Source organism: Spea bombifrons, chromosome 2 (assembly GCF_027358695.1).
Source record: "Spea bombifrons isolate aSpeBom1 chromosome 2, aSpeBom1.2.pri, whole genome shotgun sequence".
NCBI lineage: Eukaryota > Metazoa > Chordata > Amphibia > Anura > Pelobatidae > Spea > Spea bombifrons.
This window is the reverse complement of record NC_071088.1, coordinates 114,958,300-114,981,631: the sequence shown is the minus strand read 5'-3', so window position 1 is coordinate 114,981,631 and position 23,332 is coordinate 114,958,300. Positions and strand designations below refer to the sequence as shown.

Genomic DNA, 23,332 nt, shown 5'->3' with positions numbered 1-23,332 from the left:
TGAGTATGAAGGCTCTGATTGTGTTGCACCTTTGCATCTTGGAAGCATTACATTGATTTTTTTAATCTCTTACATTTTGGTATTACATTTCACAGATACTGGCATATATTGTATTTGTATTGTAAATACAGTTGCAAACAAAATTATTCAACCCCCACTGCAAATCTGGTTTATTGTCAAAATGTACAATCTTTCAGTTGTTTGCAATGAACAAATCAAACAAATTGAAATAGCTCAACACAATGAATGCTTCAAAAAAAAAAAGGGTTTCCCCAAATTCAACTGAAAATGCAACTTATAATGGCTTCTCCAGTCTGAAAATTATTCAACCCCTCCATGGCAAACATCTTTAGTACTTAGTAGAGGACCCTTTCGCTTTTATGACCTGCTGCAAACGAGATGCATAGCAAGACACCTGAGGTATCTCAGCCCATCCTTCAAGAGCAATGGCCTCCAGTTCAGTAATATTCTTGGGTTTGCATTCTTCAAATCCCACCAGAGATTTTCTATGGGGTTCAAGTCAGGTGACTGTGATAGCCACTGAAGGATCTTCCAGGAATTCTGCTGGAATCAGTGTCCTGTTGGAGGATCCAATGATGCTCAAGCTTCAGCTTTCTTACAGACGGCATGACGTTTTCTCCTAGGATTTCCTGATACTTCAATTAATCCATCTTGCCTTCACACTCACACAGTGCCAGAGGATGCAAAGCAGCCCCGGAGCATCCCTGAGCCACCACAATGCTGAACTGTAGGCTGAGTGTTCTTTTCAGTGTATGCTTCATTCTTCTTCCTCCAGACATGCTGCTGATCCATCAGGTCGAAAAGTTTCGGTTTTGTTTCATTGCTCCACAGAACAGAATCCCAAAACTTCTGTGGCTTATTTATATGATTTTGAGCACACTTTTCTTGGTGTACGTCTTGGAGTTCTTACATTGAAACCTTCTGTGTTTAGTATGCTCCTTACTGTGCTCACTGAAAACTCCGTGCCTGTTGCCCCAAGTCTTGCTGCAAGCCCTTGATTAGTTGCATCAGGTTTGCATGAGACAACATCTGTTTTGCATATTTGTGCTGCTGTGAGGGATTCTACTCAGAGGGTTAAATAATTTTGAGACTGGAGAAGTCAGTATAAGTTGCATTTTTAGTTGAATTTGTGGAAACTAGATGAAGCATTCGTGGTGAAGCTATATGAATTGCTTTTGCTTGATTTCTTCATTGGAAATAGCTGAACGTCTGAGATTTTGACAATAAACCTGATTTGCAACGAGGGTTGAATGATTTTGATTGCAACTGTATATAGTGTCAGAGTCAGTATGTGTGAATAGTGTGTATTTTATATATGCATAGTGTTAGCCAGTGTGTTTGTGGGAGTGTATGTTGTTGGATAGTATGTGCATGTGTATAAGAGTGGGGCGTTAGTGTGTATTTGCGTTGTGTATGTTACAGTATGGCATTAGCATGAGTGTGTATAGTGTTAGAGTGTGTGTATTAGTGTACAGTGTGTATGGTGTTAGCATGTGTGTACAAGTACGTAGAATGTTACCACGTGTGTGTTACTGTAAGGTGCTAGTGTTTGTAAACATAAGATGTTAGTGTGTGTTTGTTACTCTATGGTGTTAAAGTGTGTAAGTGTATGTTAGTGTATTACCAGGTCCAATGGAGACTATAATTCACTTCCTGACGCCCCGGGAAACTGCCCCCCTTGTAAAGTATCCTGATGCCCGTGTTATGTGACCCCATAATGGTTGTATATGTGTACTAATCAATAAGATGATTACATATTTATAAGCACTGACATATTCAGCTGCACAGCCTATGAGAGAGTTTAAACAAGTCCAGGTACATGCCCAATAAATAGTATTTATTAGCATTAATATGGCTTAATACGAGACCTTAAAATAGTGCAGGTGTAAGAGACACAAGCACATACATTATTATCTAGTGACACATTACATTTCATCACAGTGCCCAAGGAGCTGACTACAGTGAAAAGGCAACTATGCTGTGTATGATCACTGTGTGACTGGCAATCCAGCTGAGATGGCAGCATAAACATCACCACAACAACACAACTCTGTGCTGCTTAAAAGCCACTAAACACATATAAATTAACCCAATCTCCTAAATTCATAGTGCAAGATTACCACCAGATTTAAAACATTTCTGTGGATTAAATGGTACAGCCACAGATGCTGTAAGTGAGAAGTATTAACTATGCATGATAATTGACTATATTTGTCTTTGGATATTGTAAACCAGCTATGGTCTGTTGATTTGTCATCCATAATGATCTCGCCATGAATTGCTGGAAGCAATAACAGATTACAATACTGCAGATGGCTGGCAAGCAGAAGGCCTACGGTGGCCTCAGAGGAAAATCCAGCTTCCTATTCCTCTTCCCTGCAGTCAGGCTGCTCTGTACTCCTCCGACGCTTCACTGCAGACAACCAAGGAGTTCTGTGTGTGTAGAAGTCTGCAAACACTGCTAGCACGTCAATGCTATGTATAGAGTGATACAATGTTTAGTAATATGTTTGAATGCCACAATTCACAGGTGTGCCATTGTGTTCCAATGCCAGAGTGTCAGAATAGAATGTAAGCTTCAGTTTATACGTGTAAAAGTGTCTTTGTGTATTACAATGGCAGAACATGTATATGCTATAGTCTTTGTACCTGTCAGACTAACAATGCCCCTTGAAATGAAGACATTGTGCAGCGTGCGGAACCACAATAGACAAATTAGTTAATAAGCCCAAAACACAATTAATATGAACAGACCATTCGTGTGGATTTTATGTCATGTCTACTATTCCAACATTCAGTATGTAGAATGCGTACACAACATGAATGCTTTATTTCAGCGTAGCAGCTCTGCACTAGACACGTGCATGTGTGCTTCTTTGTTGCCACACAATGCATAGCAACAAGGCAGCTGTATGTTAACAGAGAGGGCCCAGCGCGCCTCCCTGCAGCCTGGATGTTGTTTCAAGCCCGTCCTGGCCTTGGTGAGGAAGATGCAATGAAGGACTTTCTCCCTCGCCCTATGTGATGAGTGTGTTGTGTATTTTAGTTATACGTGGAGCTGAAGGGCCCTATATCATGCACAATGCTGTTGCGACATGCCTGCAATTTTAACAATATTCAATAATCACATTTATATTGTTTTAAAATAATCCAGTACCTTTAAGTTTTATGTTACAGTAATAAGGTTTTCTGCTGTATGTAGTGTTTATGGCTAAGGCACATGTTAAATGCATACTGAAGTACGAAGGGCCCTCTTTACCTAATGTCTCAGTCTGTCTATTCTAGTCTTGTCATACCCCTTGAATATATGTATTGTAAGAAGCGCTGAGTAAATTGTTGGTGCTACATAAAAGCTAATAACTTTAATGCATACAAATCAGTACAAACATTATGTTTTGTCATTTAACTCCTCTGTCTGCTGTATGCTTCTTGTACAAAACTCCTATTCTGGTCAAAGACAGCTGAGCTCCATTTAAAATCAATGTGGGTAACAGCAGCCAATCACATGTATAGTATCTGAACGCTGATGTTTTGTTAGTACACATGTGATTGGTTGGTGCCTCATGAACTTCAATGAGAATGCTACTGAGATATTTACATACTAATGCTTCCTGGTTTCAGTAGTGGCTGTCGGGACTTAAATGAAACTAATTCTCAGTTTCTAACTCCTAAAATGAAAGTATGCATGCTCCAATTTGCATGCAGTAAAATGCACCGCAGTCCACTCAAAATGGACTCCAACATGCATTGAAAAATAAAATAACACCGCCCCGCACCACAATAAAGCACCCCTATTAACCAAAACACAATTTTGACTGGTAACTGCACCAGCACCACAGTAAAGCACCCCCTATAAGTTAAAATACAATTTTGACCATTCATTTAAACAAAGTGTCTAACCATGTATTAAATGTAAAAATATACCAGTAAAAATTTACAAAAATGCAATATCCCTTTTAGAGCCAATCATGAATGTCTTCCAAGCAGTCAGTTTGTCTATTCTATCTCATCATACCCTTGAATATACCGTATGTATTGTTAGAAGTGCTGCATATACTGTTGGCGCTATATAAATAAAAGTTAATATTATTAATAATAATAAATTGCAGTAAAATATAATGTATCAAGCACACAGATCATGATCTGGACTGGTCATTCCAGCTGCAGACTGATAACTGCCCCGGTGCCACAATAAAGCATTCCTTATCATACAATCATCGTTCCGACTTATTATTTCAATTATTCACAGCATATGTAAAGCGCTGGCTAAATCCTGAACAAATGCTACGCTCGTCACACAACAAATACCCACTAATTGACATGCAATGCAAAAGCTCTCATACAGTATCCCAGTTATTGCAGCAGACCTCACGCATGTCAGCTGCTTCCACTGACACAAAGTAACCCAGCTGTCACACACCAGCCTCCCTACTCCCCTCCCTCTCAAACCCACTCCACTCTTCTCCCTCCCAAACCAGCTCCACTCCCCTCCCTCCCAAACCCACTCCACTCCTCTCCCTCCCAAACCCACTCTTACATTATACCCATGGCAACAGCTCTTTGCCCTGCTATGCAAGCCTATGAGAAATGCGCAAGGAGGAGCCATACTTTCCACACAGCTCAGCCACTACGCTTCCCCTGTGACTACGGTGGCCAAGTAACAAGCTATACAAGATCTTAACAAACACCATGCAACAGCACAACCGGTGTTTCTCGTCAAAAGGCATAAAATATTTACACTAATTACTCTTTTTGCTTGTCACCGCGCACATTAAGCCGACATGCAGTTAGGGCTAATAAAGGCACTATGTAAATATCTGCTTAATGGACCATAGTGCCTGGAAGCTTTTTCATATACTGAGTCATTCTGAAAGCCATCCTATTAATATGGAATAACTTATTCTTGTTTATTAGTGTTTTTATTTATACAGAGCACATAAAAGGCAAATTATTAAAAAACGCTAACAATATTTATTATTAATGTTTGTACCAAATGGAGGATGTGAAATAAAAGTTCTGCAATCAAAGTTCTGTATAACCAGAGCCACGTCTGGCAAAATGTGTCAGATGTTTCAAAGAACCTGTAATAATCTGACGTGAACCCAAACATGTCTTAAGAGGATGTGGCCCTATTGACCGTAAACTCTGCTGTCGTTCCTCAAGCAGGGAGGAGGACAAGTTTAGCTCCGTTGAGACCCAATGGTTTAACAGTATTCAGTCAGAAATATCTGTTCGTGTGTAGCACAAGCCAACCATCCAAGACAAACACAAATCCACTATATAGAACAAACATCAAGTTTCACATAATAAAAGAAAAAAAATAATGTGACTGGTGGACTACGACAGAAAACAACCCATGTACAAGTGATTTATTTATAAAAGAGAATGTTAAAGTGCCTCACTTTGATGCAGACCATTAACTACGAGTATTACTTGCCATTCTAAAGTATTTGGACAGCAAGATGAAGTGATGTAAATAATTTGGAACGCAATTCATTGCAGAACAGGTAATTTCTCAGTTACCTAACTCCTGCAAGTGACATATTTACCCAGTCACAGGTGTTTAAGGGATACAATACTCCATTACACCTCGAAGCTGCTATATACACAGTGAAAAACATGCTTATGGTATCCTTAAGTCAGGTAGACACAAATCCAGTCCTCGAGGACCTCAAACTGGCCAGGACTTTGGTGTATCCTTGCCATGAAGTTTTAAATTGAGATGCCTGTACCAAGCATTGAATATCCCAAAATTGTAGTTTGTTAGTATCGCTCAAGGACTGTTGTACAGCACAGTAAGCAAAACAATGTTAACGGCAAATTAAATTGGAAGGGAATCAAGGAAAAACTCTGGCTAAAAACCTCCTAATCTTCTGATGTGCTTCAGTATTCTTACAAGAAACATTAGAGGTTTTCAAGTCTTTTGAAGGTGTGAATACATGTAATGTACCCCCTCTTCTTACAGAGCTTATTGAACTTTCACTGTGTCTCCTAGCGCACTGCTCTAGACATAGTCTGTACAATTTTATTCACCTGCCTTCTGCAGCCTCAATTATTCACAAGGAATAGAATACATAGAAGTCCTATCTCTTCAGTGATCACATTCAGACACATATTGGGGTCCGTATGTCTATCTGACCAGTCTGCTCACATTGATGTATAAAGTGTGCCCAACATCTGTGTTTACCTACTGTTTACCTACATTGTCTTGACCACATAATTATGACTAGATAACATTTAGTTCAGGACCATGGACAGCAGATATTAAATAAGAACAGATCGGGCAGAACATAAGGAAAATCCCTGCACTAGAACCACACTAAGTGTAAAATCCAATCTTTTGTTTTATCTTTGAAGCTGACCTGGAAAATTGAAAGCAGCAGTTTGTAAGACACGCTAATACTACATTCACCCTTCAGTTTGCTATAGCCTGTGTTTAGAATATACCAGTATGCATCTCAACTGCTGTCTTTGACAGTCTGGGGTTACCAGGCTAGAGTTAGTGGTGCCTGGGTACAGTATTACTGTAAATAACTAAAACATGCACATAAAATAATACATAAACATGCTTTAACATTCGTTCACCATACCCACACAAACATACACTTACGCATATATACATACACTACACTACATATATACATAACACCATACACAAAAATCCATACACGCTGTAACAAAGTGTATGGGAGAGTTGTGGAGGAGAGGTAGTTAGGATCCACAATCCTCCGTAGCCTCTACCCTCTCCCCTGCTCTTAATCTGCTGGTGCAATTGCTTAACATCCCAGGCTCCACCTGGGGTTGTTACCCAGTATGAAATCCGACCTGCTGGGAGCAGCACAGCTAAGAGAATGCTAAAGGTTGGTGAAGCCTGTGTTTATTTTGTTAGTTTTGTTAGTTTACTACCTTGGGGTTAGAAAGGGACATCATTTAAGTCTAGTAAGTGCTCAAATTGAGCTAGCACCACCTGTTAACCCCTCCACGCCACTTTCCTTACTATGATGCCATATCCCAGCACTCCACCTTAAAAGGAGCAGAAGGAACAAAACAACAGCACTCCACAATGTTAATGGGGCGGCAGGGGAGATCAGTGACCTCCCTTTTAACCAGCCCATTAAGTAATGGTGTTGCAGGCAACCTGAGACACCCCGTAATGCAACAAAGAGGCTGTTGTCCCCTTGGACCTACCGTTGTAGGCCTAGTCCAGAATATGTCACTGCACCCAGACACATCTCTCCCATCATCACTGCAGCTTGCCACCTCCTTTTTACCTTGGATACCTTGGTTACTGGGCGCCTGGGTGTATAAGCATGCCCCTGGGGATTACTCTATATTACTTTGAGTTTTGTAGCTTATTCTATAAATGGAACAAAAAAAATGAAAGCTATTGTTGTTGCATGTTGAAATTCATTTCTATTTTTTTTCTTTTTAACAAAATTGCTAATGCAAATTTATAGTGCATTTACAGCTAAGAATCGCACAAACACTTTTATGGCTAATAGGCCTCCCCCTTTTAAAACTTTGAATCCCATGTGCAGTCTGTAAAAATTGCAAAGTGTAAGCAACATGGCATAGATCTCTAAAAAGGTATATATATATATATATATATATATATATATATAAAGGTTATATGTATATATATATATATATATATATATAGTGAAATCATTTATTTACACCTCCCACCTATTTTTTCTATACTCAGCCTTCCGTCAGTAAATGCTGTTTAGTGTTATCTCTTGCTCAGATGACACTAATACTCTTTTTGGTAACAAATATGTTTCAGTCAAGCTAGACATTCTTAATATGTCCTCCGATATTATGTTAACTAATACAATTATGATTTACAACAAGCATCTTGGAATTCAATTTATACTTGCTAGTTTAGGGGAAGGAAGTAATATTTGAAAATGAACAACTATACAAATATTACATCACATGATAATAACAGGCTTAGTTTGACCAAATGGGTACTATATATTTACAGGCCCCGCTTCTCCTTCTGTATCAGTATTAGCATGTGCGAATCTTATTGTCAGCTTGTATATTGTCTATTTTAATGTTATTGTTCATTTTCACTGTCTCATTATAATAGCGCTAGGAAATCTGCTGGCGCTCTACAAATAGAGGTAATGTAACCGACTCCTTTGCCATTTAGACTAATACCATGAAATTTCTACACTCTATTGGTCTGTCCAAGAAAAGTACATCTAATCTGTAACAATATTCTGTTCGGCTGTATATTTTAAATACGGAATTCTATTATCGTTGGTAAATGGAACATAGCCTTGTACTGTATCTCTCTGTTTCTGTTATAGCGTATGAGACGTCTAAAGATAAAACCAGTATCAATTTATCACAAACATTACAATACAGGGAAACGCTGGCCACAAAGCATCAGGGAATAGTAGCTGTGTTATATTATCTAACTCCTTTTAATATGTATACTGAATATTTTTTGGTATATATCTTCATTCTCAATATGACTCGCAGAGACAAACAGCAAAATATCAGCTTGTCATATTTTTTTAAGGACAAACTCATTGTGTTTCAACAAAGGCAGTTTTGCATATAATTCCAAAGCTCATCTCCAAACACTTTATAGTGCTAGTATAAAGCACTGTAAGACACCATTAGCACCGTGGATGCTTTTAAGCAATATTAAAGGGGCGGTTATGCCCATGTTTTATTTTTTTCATGTAAAAAGCAAACTGTTTTTGGTAAAGCATACTGAATTGCAGTACATAGTGGCATCCCATCTTGTGTGCTTGTGCACATGGATTTGTAGTGTGTGTTATTGTGGGCAATGTATGATGGCATGGAGATTAACCCCTTAATGACAAAGCCCTCAAAATGCATTGTTTTCTATGGGTTTAGGGACCGCGCATTGTCCTTAAGGGGTTAAGATAAGCAAATGTTTCTCTGGTACATTTCCTAGCCAAGTGGCGTGCACTTTTCAAAATACTAGATGCACTTCCAACAATTCTATTATAAAAACCCCTTGGTTATTATTTAAATGACTGGCACACTTCTATTTAAACACAATAGTTGTAATGTAAATGTAATTTTTTATGTGTGTACCTAAAAAACCTAAAATGAACTGCCTCCATGCATTATTCTACTTGCATACTTTCCAGTATATGAAACATGAATTATAGTGTGATTACAATGTAGTTCATGGTTTAAACGGAACCTTATCAGTAAACAGTGGTTTAATAAAAGGATGTCATAAAGCAATGTCAGTGATGGTTCCAACTCATGTCATTCCAACCACAGGGCTGGATATATACTGCCGCAGTGTCAACATTTACTGAAACTAGGTAATTATGTACTCCTACAAGCAGGGTTTCCAATCAATACAACTTTTAAAGATAATAAACCTGGCACTTACAATTGCTATAAAACCAGACAACATGACCAGCAGACGTTTAAAAAGTACAATATACTAAAATATGCTTCATGATACATTAATTTTATGTTATAACACATAGTTTGGATATTTTCCTTTGCTGTTACTTTTGTAATACCCTTTAAGCAGCAATCTATCAAGTCAGTACTGCAAAAATAAACACTGATAAGTAATTACTGTAAAACCAGTTGGACTGGTTAGCAACACGCTTAGGACATTTAGGATCTGATATAGCATTTAAAAAGGCAACCATTATAGTTGATACTATTAAACTCTGTTACTGCTGACGCCATTAACATATGGTAAGTTTCGGAAAAAATCTAAGCAATAACTCCATAGCATTGAAACTATTTTCCTGGAAATCTCTTGGGCACTACTGAAGAGTGGTAGAAGTATCAGTTCCACTTCATGTCTGCTACATATTATAGATCCTTCTGCAAGGAGGCCAGTAGTTAAGTTGTCTACCTGCTTATGTACGTTTCCTCTTCAAAACCTCTCAAGTGCAATAATATTGTCAAGTGGTTATCTTACTATTTATCAACTCAGTACCTAACCAAGGCTTACCTGGAAAACCCTCTGTAAAATCCCAAAAGAACAAGCAAAATGAAACGGCTGGTGGCTTATCTTCACAACTAGCTCACAACACACAACATATTTCCAAAATTGGGGTATAACTTTAGCTATAACTTTGCTGCCATGCAGTTCTTGTGTCATGTGCCAATTCTTTCAGTTCTCGAATTTAGATCTTTCTCCGTAGTACTGACCATTGCCCTTTAACCGTATGCAGTGCCAAACAGTATTAGGTTAAGGGAGACCTGCAGAATCATTGCACCTACTGTTTGGTACGTCCATTACATTTGCAAGACGTTGATAAATTACCCTATTAATCTTAAACTGTATAGAAAGTGCACTACCCAGATAAGACTGGAATTATCACACAAACCACATTGACATATTATTTAGATCTTACTCACATCTTGGTCAGTTCCTGTGGACTCATTCTATATATTTTTTGTCATTCACACTGTGGTGGGGAGGACTTTGCCTTATTGTCAGCGAAAGCAATGGAGTGTGACATTGGCTCTGTATTAAGACGTTCTAGAAATTGGTAAGGAGGGTAAACTGCTTACATGCAACTATTCAAAGCGAAGCAAAAACAGAAAAATGATTTAAAGAAACAGTAAAGTCTCACGCCTTACAGCACAAAGGGTTCCAAAGGCTGTCAGAATTCCAAACAGCTGAGAAAGTCTAACTATACCTTTAAACATACCTGTCAGTTACCTTCAAGATTAAGTCAAGGAAATTACAATAGTGATTATATGGAAGCAATGAACAAGCTGTGAACGTGAAAATCAGTTATGTAAAGGAAGTCTCATGGAAAAATAAATTGTTTTCTTTGAGCATTAAATATAGTGCTGTATATAGCAATGTGTCAACATTGAAAAAACCTTGGTTTGATTTCCTATTGTTCCAAAAAACTGATTTACACCCCTACAGGCTGCCATTATTGTCAGGCATTTGATGTTGTGGGTGACTTTCCCTACTCAAACACCACAATAAGCCAACTCTTTATGGCAATGCTAATGAAGTCCTGCTCATCTAATTAAACCTTCTACAGACTTTCATTAGTCAGTGTGTCACAGTCTGGGTGATTAAGACCGAGCTATTTCATTGTTAACCACATGGCAGTACTGTACAGAGTCAGAGTGTTTGTCTAAGATAATGCAGCTAGGACACGTTATATTATGTAAAAACTAGCACTGTTAAAGCAGAAAGCACCTTTTTTATATCTTGAAAACCATTTTAATATGATATTAGTAGCAAAATAATTTGGTGGAAGTTACCCTGTAATACAGCTAAACATAAAGTATGTATTATCTATCTATGTATCTTTCTATCTTTACACATTCATGTTCAAAGGTTTGGGGTCACCTAGAAATGTCCTTGTTTTTGAAAGAGAAGCAAATTTTGTTCATTAAAATAACATGAAACACAGAAATACAGGGTAGACGTTAATGGTGTAAATGACTATTGTAGCTGGAAACTGTGGATTTTAATGGAATATCTTCATAACCATACAGAGGCCCTTTATCAGAAACCATCACTCCTGAGTTCCAATGGCAAGTTGTGTTTGTTAAGAGGCTAATGGATCTTTGGAAAACCATTTTGCAATTATATTACAACTAGGAATGTCCTTGTTTTCCATGAAAACAGCCAAGCGGCCTCAAAGTTTTGAATAGTAGTGTGCATGTATACATAATGTTTTTGACCATCAGTCACAAGTCACATATACACAATATGACCAAAATCAAGCACATAGGCAGGCATCTCCATAGACAAACATTGGCAGTAGACTGGATGTTTTACTGAAGAGCTCAGTGACTTTATACAGGGCACTGTCATAGGATGCCACTTGCGCCATAAGTCAGTTCATGAAATTAATGCCTCTGAGATCTGCCCCTGTCCACTGTGCTATTATTGTGAAGTGAAAGCATCTAGGAATAACGAAGAGGTAGACCACTTACAGAGTGGAGCTAATGAGTGCTGGAACACTTAAAAATTGCCTGTCCTCACTGCAGATTTCCAAACCGCCTCTGGAAGCAACGCACAGTCGGGGGCTTCATGAAATGGATTTTACACAAGCCAAAAATCGCTATGCAGTGCCAAGCGTTGGCAGAGTAGTATAAAGTACATCACCACTGGACTCTGGAGCAGTGGAAATGTGGAGTGGTGAATCAAGCTTCACTATCTGGAATCTGGGCTCGGTGCATACCAGGAGAACGCTACCTACCAGAATGCAAAGAGCGACTGTAGTTTGATGGAGGACGGATAATGGTCTTGGGCTGTTTTTCAGGGTTTGAGCCTCTTAGTTCCAATGAACGGTATTGTTAATGCTACAGCATAATACAAGAACATTTTACACAACTGTATGCTTCCAACTTTGTGGTGCCTTTGTGGAGTCCAACGCTAGTATTTTCCCAGAAGCCTGCTGGTGCCAATGGGGCCACTAACAAATACCTGTAAAGCCCAATTCATATCAGTGCCAGTCTTGCATGAAACACTTTCAACCTTGTCTATTAATAAAGGACAATTAAATCAGTGAAAGGGAATATTTTAGTGAATAAATACTATATAATTTGAAGGCTTGCTGAATTTGTAATACAAGCAGAGAGGCCCTGAACGGCTACAATCCATTGTCACAATCCTGGGCTGCCTATTCATAGTCTAATTTACTGTCAACCTGCATTTCTGTTATGTAAATCCTGCCATTAAAACTGAACGTCTCTGCAGTTGGCGGCATTACAAGAAAACCTACCGTCAACCTGTTGTATAATCATATTCATGAAGCCTAAAGCACTTTACTGTATTTAACGTTTTACTCAAACACACTAGCCATGTTGCAGAATAAAACATGTACTGGTTTAATTCTTGGGATTTTTAGTTGAACGAGCGCCAGATTCTTCAGTTTCATGAATCCACCATAATTTACCAGAATGTTCTCTTACTACGCAGCAAAACCAAAGAAGAGGTGGTTGTAACATCATAAAATAACATACTGTTCGGATTAGTTTTTCCTGTGGGTTTCTAGGATAGCTATGTATGAGCCGTATTGCAAAACAGTCACCTTTTATACATTTTATGCAATACATTTTGTGCTGTACTTTCCTTGTTTTTCAAGAAAGGCACATGCATCCATCCATTATATTTCACAGAGTAGTATGTAGTTAGCATAACAAGCATGCTCATCAAAAGAATATACAACTATTTTCAAAACGATAAGAAATGAATGAAAAAAAAATGTTTTACGCTTAAAACCCACAGGCTTAAAGAGTAAAGTCATGTCAGATGGTGATTTAAAATATGTAAGAAATGAATAATTACTGAAACAAATGGGCTATATACTTTATACCTGTTCTCCCACAAGTAGAAAAAGCAAGGTCATGTAAGATGGTGATTTAATTAACTACAGAGTTACATAAACCCCAGGTCTGAATACTTAAGTCTTATACAAGTGATAAATTCTGGGTGCAAAAATCCATCTCAGCATTTCTGTATTCAATTGCTAATGCACATACTGTACTAATAAAACAGTCATCTGCTGATTCACTAGAGGTTGGGCAAGCCAACCATGGTGCGGAATGACCTATGGCCAAGCTAGACCGCAGGCTCAGCTCCACAAAAGCTGCAGAAGAACCAAGCTAAAGTTGCCCACTAAGGGAGAAAGGTGTCTTATGAAGATCAGCTCTGGTATACATTGTCCCCTTAAATTGAGCCAGGAGTTGGACTTCAGTATTTGCTGGCTTGTCCAATATGTACCACCAATGTAGCACACTGGTAATTCCTCTGCCTCACTACCCTTAGTAATGACACTTTTAATCCTAACTTTCTCCACTAAACCGCAGGTTGTAGATGACAAGAACATTTTACCTAAAGGCCATAACTATGCTTTGGGGGGTGAACTGCCCCTGCATAATGGATAGTTAATATGGTGAGATAATCAGACATAACCAGCCATTGTGTAGGGCCAACAAAACACTTCCCTTCTCACAAGACAATCTTGCTGGACTCATCCTCATTCATACTTGCAGCTGTGAAATAATGAAGGCCATTACATACTTCAGTAATGTCTGGGAAAACAACAGGCTATATATATATATATTTATATATATATATTTATATATATATATAAATATATATATATATATATATATATATATATATATAAATATATATATATATATATATATATATATATATTGTGACAAACCCTATAGCATGAGGGCCATACATGTCACTTTTAGGGGTCCTAAGCACAGTCCTCTAGGGCAATCAGAGTCAGGAACAATAGTTTGAAGCAAAACAGTGCTTTATTTTTAACTGCTCAAACCCCAAAAACCAAATCATAAAAAGAAAACCTAGCTCCTAATTGGAGCCCTCTCTAACTAAACTATGCTGGTCTAGACTGACCAGCCTAATCACCCACTAACTCAACCTCCCAGCCAGACCCAGCTACGCCAGGCTCTGGAAAACCTCCCCCAGACAGCACACAAAATGTCCAGGCAGGTAGTGCCTCACTTGGCTCAGGGATTGTCTTCTTCAGGGCCTCTCCTTGCCCTGGGAGCACAGGGAACTTCCTCTTCCCCCAACAGTCTCCCTGAGTATCAGGCTCCAGGGGTTTTTAATGCCCAGCACCTGGGCCTGACGCCGGCCTCATAGAAATCCCGGACCGGATCCTGCAGATTTCTTGCCTCCTGGAAACCCCGGCATGGAGTTTCCACAGAATGGGGGAATGGAGCATTGGCCCACCCTGCTCTCCAATTGCTCCACCCCAGGGACCCATATGTATACTCTGCATAGCAGCTGTACCCAGATGCCATGCTAATCATCTCCCTGGGGTTCACACTGTCACAATATATATATTTGGTCTGATTTTTGCCACCCTAAATTAAATGTACAGCGGTTGGCTGGTTGTATAAACTCATTATTATATAGTAGTAAAGACCTAAAAGCTAAATTCAGTCACTTTACAGATATTTTATTTATGTGAAACAATATAGTAAAAATGAAATAACTCCATTGCATTAAAAAAACACTTTTCATGTTACAAGTATTTCTCTTTTTTTATGAGGATTTAGATCTAAAAAAATACTAGCGCATTTTTAATGAACAAAAGGTGTGTAAAAATATGCCGCTTTCATGAGGAAATCCAGGCCAGAATAAATGGTAGCCCTCATCAAACACAGTCAAGTGTTTGATATTGGTCAGTACATCTGGACCTAAGAAGAAACACACGACTAAAAATATGATTATAAATGTGAAGGTCAAAACTGCCACACTTTTTTAGGTTTTAATGAAAGCATCACATATGCAGAGTAAAAGGTTGAAATCTAGCACATAATCATATTTGAAGAACTTACAGTAGCTCAAATGATGTCAAAAGTAAAATCCAGGACTATTTTTTACGCTTTTGTGCATTTTGCCTCATGCAAAATGGTGCATACGTACACTATATGGATTTTGGAGTGTTTATGTGGGAATTTCTGCCCATTCATACAGTAGAGCATTTGTGAGGTACTGAGGCACTGATGTTGGATGAGAAGATCTGGCTCGCAATCTCCGTTCCAGTTCATCCCAAAGTTTGATGGGGTTGAGGTCAGGGCTCTGTGCGGGACAGTCAAGTTCTTCCACACAAAACTCAACCAAGATCTATATGTCTTTATAGATCTTGCTTTGTGTACTGGGGTAGAGCCCTGCGCGGGACTACTTTTTTAATCCCGCTCCCGCCCGCTCCCGCGGATTTTAATCCCGCTCCCGCAATGTGGGTGTTCCGCTCCCGCCACATTTGTGGCCAATCCCGCCCGCTCCCGCCACATTTGTGGCCAATCATGCCCGCCTCCTTACCTGATTACCCGCGTAGTCCCACGCGGCTGCCCTCGAGTTGTTCCCTCACGGCGTCTCTTCTCTTGCTCCGCCCAGGAACAAGGCGGAGTCACAGGAAGTGACGCCACAGCACGTGACTCAGTTTTGTTCCTGGGCGGAGCAAGCTAGGAGACACTGTAAGGGAGCAGCAAGAAGGCAGCCTTGCGGGACTGCGCGGGATTACCGGGACCCGCAGGTACAGTGCCTGACCGCCGCTCCCGCCCGCAGCCACAGCAAGACCGCCCGCAAGTTTTTTGGCGGGTCCCGCGGGACCCGTCTCCCAGTGCAGTCCTCTATACTGGGGCACCCTCATGCTGGAATAGAAAAGGGCCTTCCCCAAACGAAGCATAGTATTGTCCAAAATGCCTTGATATGCTGAAAGGGACATACCAAGGCATTTGGGACAATGCTATGACCTCTGAACTCTGAACACCATGCACAGTCGTACAATTTACATATTTGTTTGAAAATTTTGGACTACTACCATATGCCTTCTTTTATTTTTTGTGTGTTTTACTTGTAGTTCAGCATAAACCACCTGGGTGTCTAGTGTAACAAAGACTTTACCATGATAGCTGCCCTGAGTCTTTCTTTTATGTATCACCTACGTTTGTTTTGGATACGCTTTTCAGGATTTATTAACATGTACAATGCTCTTTGCCTCGACGCATAATGATTTCTCCAGCTGACTATTCTTTATATGTCGGTGGAAATGTATCACTTTTCTGCTGATGACTAATTAGTACCAAGACGCAATTGAGGTTAACACAATCTATTTATTGTTTCTATTTGAGTATTTGGTTCCCACTCTGTGCCATGCATGTTTTTAACACACTTCACATGTGAGTCATTATAAATGTGCTTTTGCTAATTTATTATGGAATTCTGTGTGAATCGTTTCCCCACATTTCCAGTAGAAGTTCAGTCAGGCTACGGAAGTGTAAATACGTGTCTAATTAGCAAAATGCAAATATTTATTATTCGTGATAGAAAGATTTATTCAGTCCCATGAGTCTACAGAAACAGGAAATCTCCCTCTTTTCTGTCCTGGTTTTACAGACTTTGGAGGAGTGGTGGCCAAGCCCTCCCAGGCCATTCCAGAAGGAAAAAGCTTCCAGGAAGGAAGTGTGTAAATGTGTGTTTGAGTGTACATATGTTTTTAGCATGTGAGTGTGAACATGTTAGTGTTAGTATATGGAAAATGTCTGCTAGTGTGTATGTTACTAAGAGGGTGAGCAAGGGGCCACTTGGTTTTGCCTGTCCCCTGGGCCAAAAAGTGACCCCCCCCTCTGAGTGTAGTAGTCAGCTACACAACTCCCATTTTGATCCACCAGGCAAACAGCAAAGGTATACCCCATGGGCAATGTACTCTACAAGGTGAGCAATTATGCAATGAAACAATTGAGAGAAACTCAATATTTGCAAACTATATTTGTTTATGAAAACTACGTATTAGTTGCAGAAAGTAGTTGTTTTTAGAGATATTTTTTTAAATGCATGCCATCCAGGTGTCCTTAACTAGAAAGGACAGTCCCTGATTTTTTTACTGAAATCCACCTCTCCCCTTTTCCTCTCCCGGTGTCCATCTTTTCTACAAGCTCAGTCTATCTAGTGTTCAATAGTAAACTAAACCGAAAATGTTTTTGTATATAAAACTATATGAGGAACATGCAGTATGCTTTTTTAGAAACATCGAGGGGGCCACAACAGCGTGTAAATAGTCACAATAAAGCACTGCCTCCCTCTTATCCATCTTTGGCAATTTAAATAGTCAGGAGCTATATAAATGTATTTACTCCCAGGGAAGCCGAGATTTGTCACAAAGGATGTGACATATCTAATCAATTTCTAGTCCTGAAGATCTAACATATTCTGCAATGCTTAACAAATATAAATATGGGGTAGTTAACAAACACATAACAAATACACCTTTACACAAACAGATACAACAGGCACTGAGAACCCTGCCCATGAGCTTGCCATCTAGCATTATGGTACTTGCAAAATTCTTGCCAAGATTGGCGAGCTTCTGAGGGCCCTGCATGTGAGCTTACAATCTAAAAGGAATTATATCAGTAATTAAGACAAAAGGGGGGTAAAATCGATAAAATGAGCCACTTAAAGTCATGCAGATTTTGAACATGAACTGAAGATACCTGCTCCCACAAGGCTAGATGGCAAGTTCAAGTAAGATCACCTTTATGAAAGTACTTAGAAAAGCCCACCACCCAGTATGGACATAAGGACATGTAACGGTTTCCATGCTGGGCTGCTCATCTTATAGGGAACATCGCTTTAGGCATAAGAGAACTGAATTTTCTATATGCCTGAGGCACTTTTTGCTATAATGGTATTTTGGAACTAACATTGAAGCATTTGATCCTAGCAGCCTAGGGTCATTTTCCTAGAGGACTAAACATTCACAATGTCTGTGATCTTGTATCTGAATTATTTTAAGTTTTACTTTTCTCATAAAATGCAAAATCAACGTACTGTGGTATTGGCACTCCTGGGGCTCTATTTATGATAATGGTTGCGCGCCAGAGCCTATGATTTCTTAAATGCCTATACTATATCTGAATTCTTTTTAACTTCATATACATCATTTTTAAAAAGCCAGATTAAATTATGAAAATACCAGTTAGCTTTTACCAAAGGTAAGGAATAACATAACGAAGAGGGGAAAAACATACTAGTGCTGTAAGCAATACTAACTGCAGATAATATGGATTATCATTAACTTTTGCTTAATTGTTAGTTTAATTAATTTGTAATTGCTTTTGTACAGAGGATCTGCATCTGTTAAGTGAAGGATATGTAGGTCCAGCAAGTTATGTTTTTTTCAGTGGAAATACTATTTTTGTCCCTGGATTCCCTTTGTTGTTTATTAGGTCCCTTTGTCCATTTCTGGCCCCCTTTCTTTTCTGTTTTCCCTCCTAACATCTTTCACTATTGTCCACTTCTGATGCAGTCTTCTACAAAGACAATTATTGCACCCCCTTCCTTTCACATTTCTCTTCCCCCTCTCTTACCCATCCCCAAACTCCCCCATCAGCCACTTTAATGTGTCTTCTTTTCCAAAAGTAATTCCATGCCAACTAAAGATGACCCGGGCTTCAGTAGCAAAAGACACTCTCTAATGCACTCTGATGTAAATTTGTAGCCTTTGGAGCCCATGAAGATCATTAGGCATACCCGAGCTCTTGCTCCTTGTAGTAGGCACATACATGTTTAGGCTGTGATAAAAGGGGAAGGCTAGTTGTGTATAGAGGCTAGCCCCAGTTAGAAGGTCATGTGGGTGAAGAGCAGTTGGAACTTGAGCAGCAAGTGGCAATGAAAAATACTGCTCCCCTGTCTAGAAATTGAGGGGGCACTCTACAGGATCTGCCATTTGGAAATGGTCACAGGAACACCTACTAGGTTGCCTTTTGCCTCTCATGCCTGCCATTGAATGAACCAGCATCAGGGAAGTCTGTTTGTTTATGTGATTAACAACCATGAAACTGTAACACTGGTTTCTCTAGCTCCTTTCTCACTACTCTCTGAAGGCTATGGCTATGATTTCCTGCTTCCAGGACTGACAATGGTGACACGTTTCTGCCCCCTCCAATAGCATACATATATTTCTATGAGTATTTTCTGAACATCTACAGACTAAGGCATTTGTAATTACCAGTATGTTTGGAGGTGATTGTGATGTGTTTATCTAAACAGACTAAACAAGTCTAATTCATTGAGCAGGTCTGAGGAAAAAGAATGCACACTTTACATTTTCGTCACATACAATAACGTCTATACCTCAGTATGATGAAAGGTCCCCCCACTCCTTGGTATGCAGAATGGTATTATTGAGTAGACCAAAACTAGCCAATTACCGCAGAATGATAAGATCCTCATAATATCTCTTCCTTTGCACTGTGCATTCTTCTAAATGTAGGTCTTGGGAGCAGCTGGAGACCCTTAGTCACACCACCACTTGTTGCTGCTACATGTTATGTTCAAAACCATCTGTACCAACACAGAGAATGGTTCAACATGTACATACTCAGTACAATATTGTATTGGAATCCCTTTGTAATAACATTTTCCCTTTTCTGTTTAATTACAGTTTTGTTAAAATCATGCATGACACGTAGATAATGAATAACTTACAGATGTAAAGGAATAATATCTGGTATTCACCCATGATCTTTGGTTAGAGGCCTATTTCAACGCCATTTGAGCGACTGCCTTGTAATTAGATTATTTTTTTTTTTACTCTTAGTTCATCTTTTTGAAATGCAGGGTAAATTAGCATAATGATAACATCCATACTTAATCAAAGAGACTGCTGCATGTTGAGGACTTGAGAATGGTGGCATTTTATTTTACAGCCATATGGTCGGTGGGTGTGTAGCACGATTCCCTTAACGCAACTGCAGATATAGCCTTTGAATCATATCTTAATTAAAAAAATGATAGTGTTTTATAGCTGTATCAAACCGTTATACCTCTGTTATCTCAAATTCTGCAATGAGCATCTATATCAAGGGAACTGAAATGACATAAAGAGAGCTGATTTCTTACAATATACAAAAAACAGCCAAAAAATGAAAGGAAAAACTGAGTATGGAAGTCTGAAGGGGTCAGAACATATGGAAGCAACTTTTTTTGCCGCCTCAACTTAAACCTTCCTTTTAATTACATCACATTTTACAATTAGAGCACCAGCAGATTTCATAGCTAATTACAAGAAGAGAGTGAAATTGAACAATAACATATAAAATTAACAATAATATAAGGCCACCAAGGAGAGTCCTCGCAATGTTCTCCACACTTCAAGCATGGGGCCTTGAAGGGCTATAGCAAGATATATTGGTACAGAAGTAAAACATACTGGTACAGAAAGAGGGTCCCAGCTTACAATCTATTATACGCATTGCATATGAAAAGGTGTTTAAAGTAGAAAAGTGGTCTTCAAGGCTCACCAATGGTCTAGCTTATATTTGTATTGGAACACAACACTGCGATCACTAACCCCTAACTGCAGTGTGCCTTGAAAATTGGGTTAATGATTAGAACATATTTTAAACTGTGTGTGTTATATACAGGAAAGACATCCATCTCACTCAAATAGTATCAAGTAATGTCATAGAACCGCAAGAAAAGGCGTAAGGAGAACATGGTATAGACTTGGATGACATTTAAACATTATTTACATATATTACCCTGGTCTGCTGTTCAAAGTTCACCTTTTTTCAATGCTGCACCACATTGTACACTACCGTGGTTAACCCCTTCAAGACATGGGTTATTTTGCACCATAAAGACTCATGCTTGTATGTTTAACCATTATTCCTCTTTTTGTGTTTTGGTGTACCTGCCAACGATTAGGCTTCATATTAAACCATATTCATAATAATAAATATTATTTACCTCGACTTCTTTAAACTCTAGCATATGCTGTGCAGGCAAATATATTAGGGCTTATAAATATGTAATCATCTTATAGATCAGTAAACACGTACATTCACTGCTCCCCCTCCCTCCACCTCTCCCTCTTACCTCATGGAGACCTGTCTGCACTGCCTGCTGCTGCCTCTCTACCAGGGCCGGATCACAGACATCGGGTACCTTGGTGCCATTTCCCCATCGGCCACCTCAGCCCCCACATCTTCAGCCTCACCTACCTGCTTCAGCCACGTATCTGCCCCTGACCACCCAACTGTCCTCTTCAATTGCTTCAGCCCCCTAAATGCTGCTTTAGGTGCCTCAGCCCCTAAGTGTCCTCTTCACCCACCACAGCTGCCCCCTTTCACCCAACATCTGCCCTCTGACTCCCCATGTCCCTTGATCCCAAATTGCCCCTTCAGTCTCCCGCATCACCCTCACCTGCCCTCTTCAGCCCGCCATTCGCAACCTCAACCCCTCAAATGCAGTGACCTTACGTAAGAGTCATTAACCCACGCAGTGCCAGAGAGCTGCTTTGGCAATGAAGGGGTATTTGTTTTGTTTGTAGTTTTAATCTGACCCAACGGGCAAGCTGCTTCAGTTCCTTTACTTGCTCTCATCTCCCCAACTGCCCGCCTCAGTGACCAGGCTGTAGATTAATTACCCTTCAGCGCCAGAGATTACTGACCCATTACATTGGTCACAAAATCAGAAGAACTCTGTCACTGAATTCAGACACATAAAGCAGAAATGAGATTTCTTTTTTTCCCACAAAACTATGCATTCTGTTTTTTGGGTTCCCTCTGGTCATGTGACATTGTGTACTGGCGTAGGGTCACACGAGGTCATACGCCAGCAGCAAAAGAACAAGATAGGGGAGAGCAGGAAAGGGTCTCATGTAGCTGAAATGTGGTGAGGGGGCAGATGACGTTGGAAGTGGCTAGTAGGGGGGATGAGGGGCTGAGCATGTTAATCTAAACTGTGCTATAACCAGTGATGTTTGTTTTATATTAGTGAATAACCGTGTATGTGGCCTGGTCTACCATCCAGTATAGCATAATACACATAGTTCTTCATCTTGAACGTGAAACTGCATCATTTCTTTAAATAGAAGCCTGATATATGATCTCACAGGCCCACAAGGGATAAAAGTGAGAGTAAACCAAGTTGCTGACTACTTCTCTTTTCTCTTTTTATTGCAGGCTGAGTGAAAATGCCTTGGTTTAAGCCTATTAAATTGAATACTATAATATGCAACCTTCAAAGCAATGATGAACACAGTTAAAAGCTCTCAAATGTCTTATGCTAATGTATCATTCTTTGGCAAAGCACATATTACATTTATGTTGATTAATTTTATGATGATCACTGTCAGTGACATTTTTTAGACTAGGATGACTAAGCCTCGGGTGGCACGTCTCTGAGACGTCAGCGCCTGTCTCACCTTACCAGTGGAAGATTGCACAGCCCGCACCTCCATGGGCCAGCGGGAGAGATTTTTCCGGTAAACAGTCCAATTACACTTTAGATGTCTGCAAAGTACCTCTTGCCCTACACTCCATAACCTTACGAGGCAGCGCAGGGATATAAAGCTATGTCCTGGTACTATCTAGAGATGACAGCTGACCCCGCAAGGTAGCTCCTGGGGGCTGCTTAAACACATGACTGATCACCGTGTTTGGCTGATTCTCTGGTGATCACTGTATTCTGATGATTCTGGGAAAGCTTTAGATGATTAGGTGGCCATTATTTCCCACTGTATAAGTAGATCCAATCCCCATTAAATGGTTCCAAGAATAAATGTTTGGGCTCTCTGTTTGATGTGGAACTCAATATGTTTAATGTTCCGTAAAACCATGTCTTACAGCAATCTGCAGATATATATCATGCCCTGTGAATTAGATATAGAACTATCACAACTGTTCTATTAAGCATTCACATATACAGAGCAGACTTAGACATTAAAACCATCCACAACTTAATGTTTGGAGTTTCATGAAGTAGCTTTAGAAGCTGCAGGGCAGATTAACAATGTCAATCCTGTAGTAAACC

At 39.6% G+C, this 23,332-nt stretch overlaps 1 protein-coding gene across 1 annotated transcript in view; it reads right to left on the bottom strand.

Moving 5' to 3' along the window:
• MARCHF9 (membrane associated ring-CH-type finger 9) overlaps positions 1–23,332 on the bottom strand; it is a 67,578-nt gene that overhangs the window by 21,671 nt on the left and 22,575 nt on the right. The window lies entirely within an intron of this gene.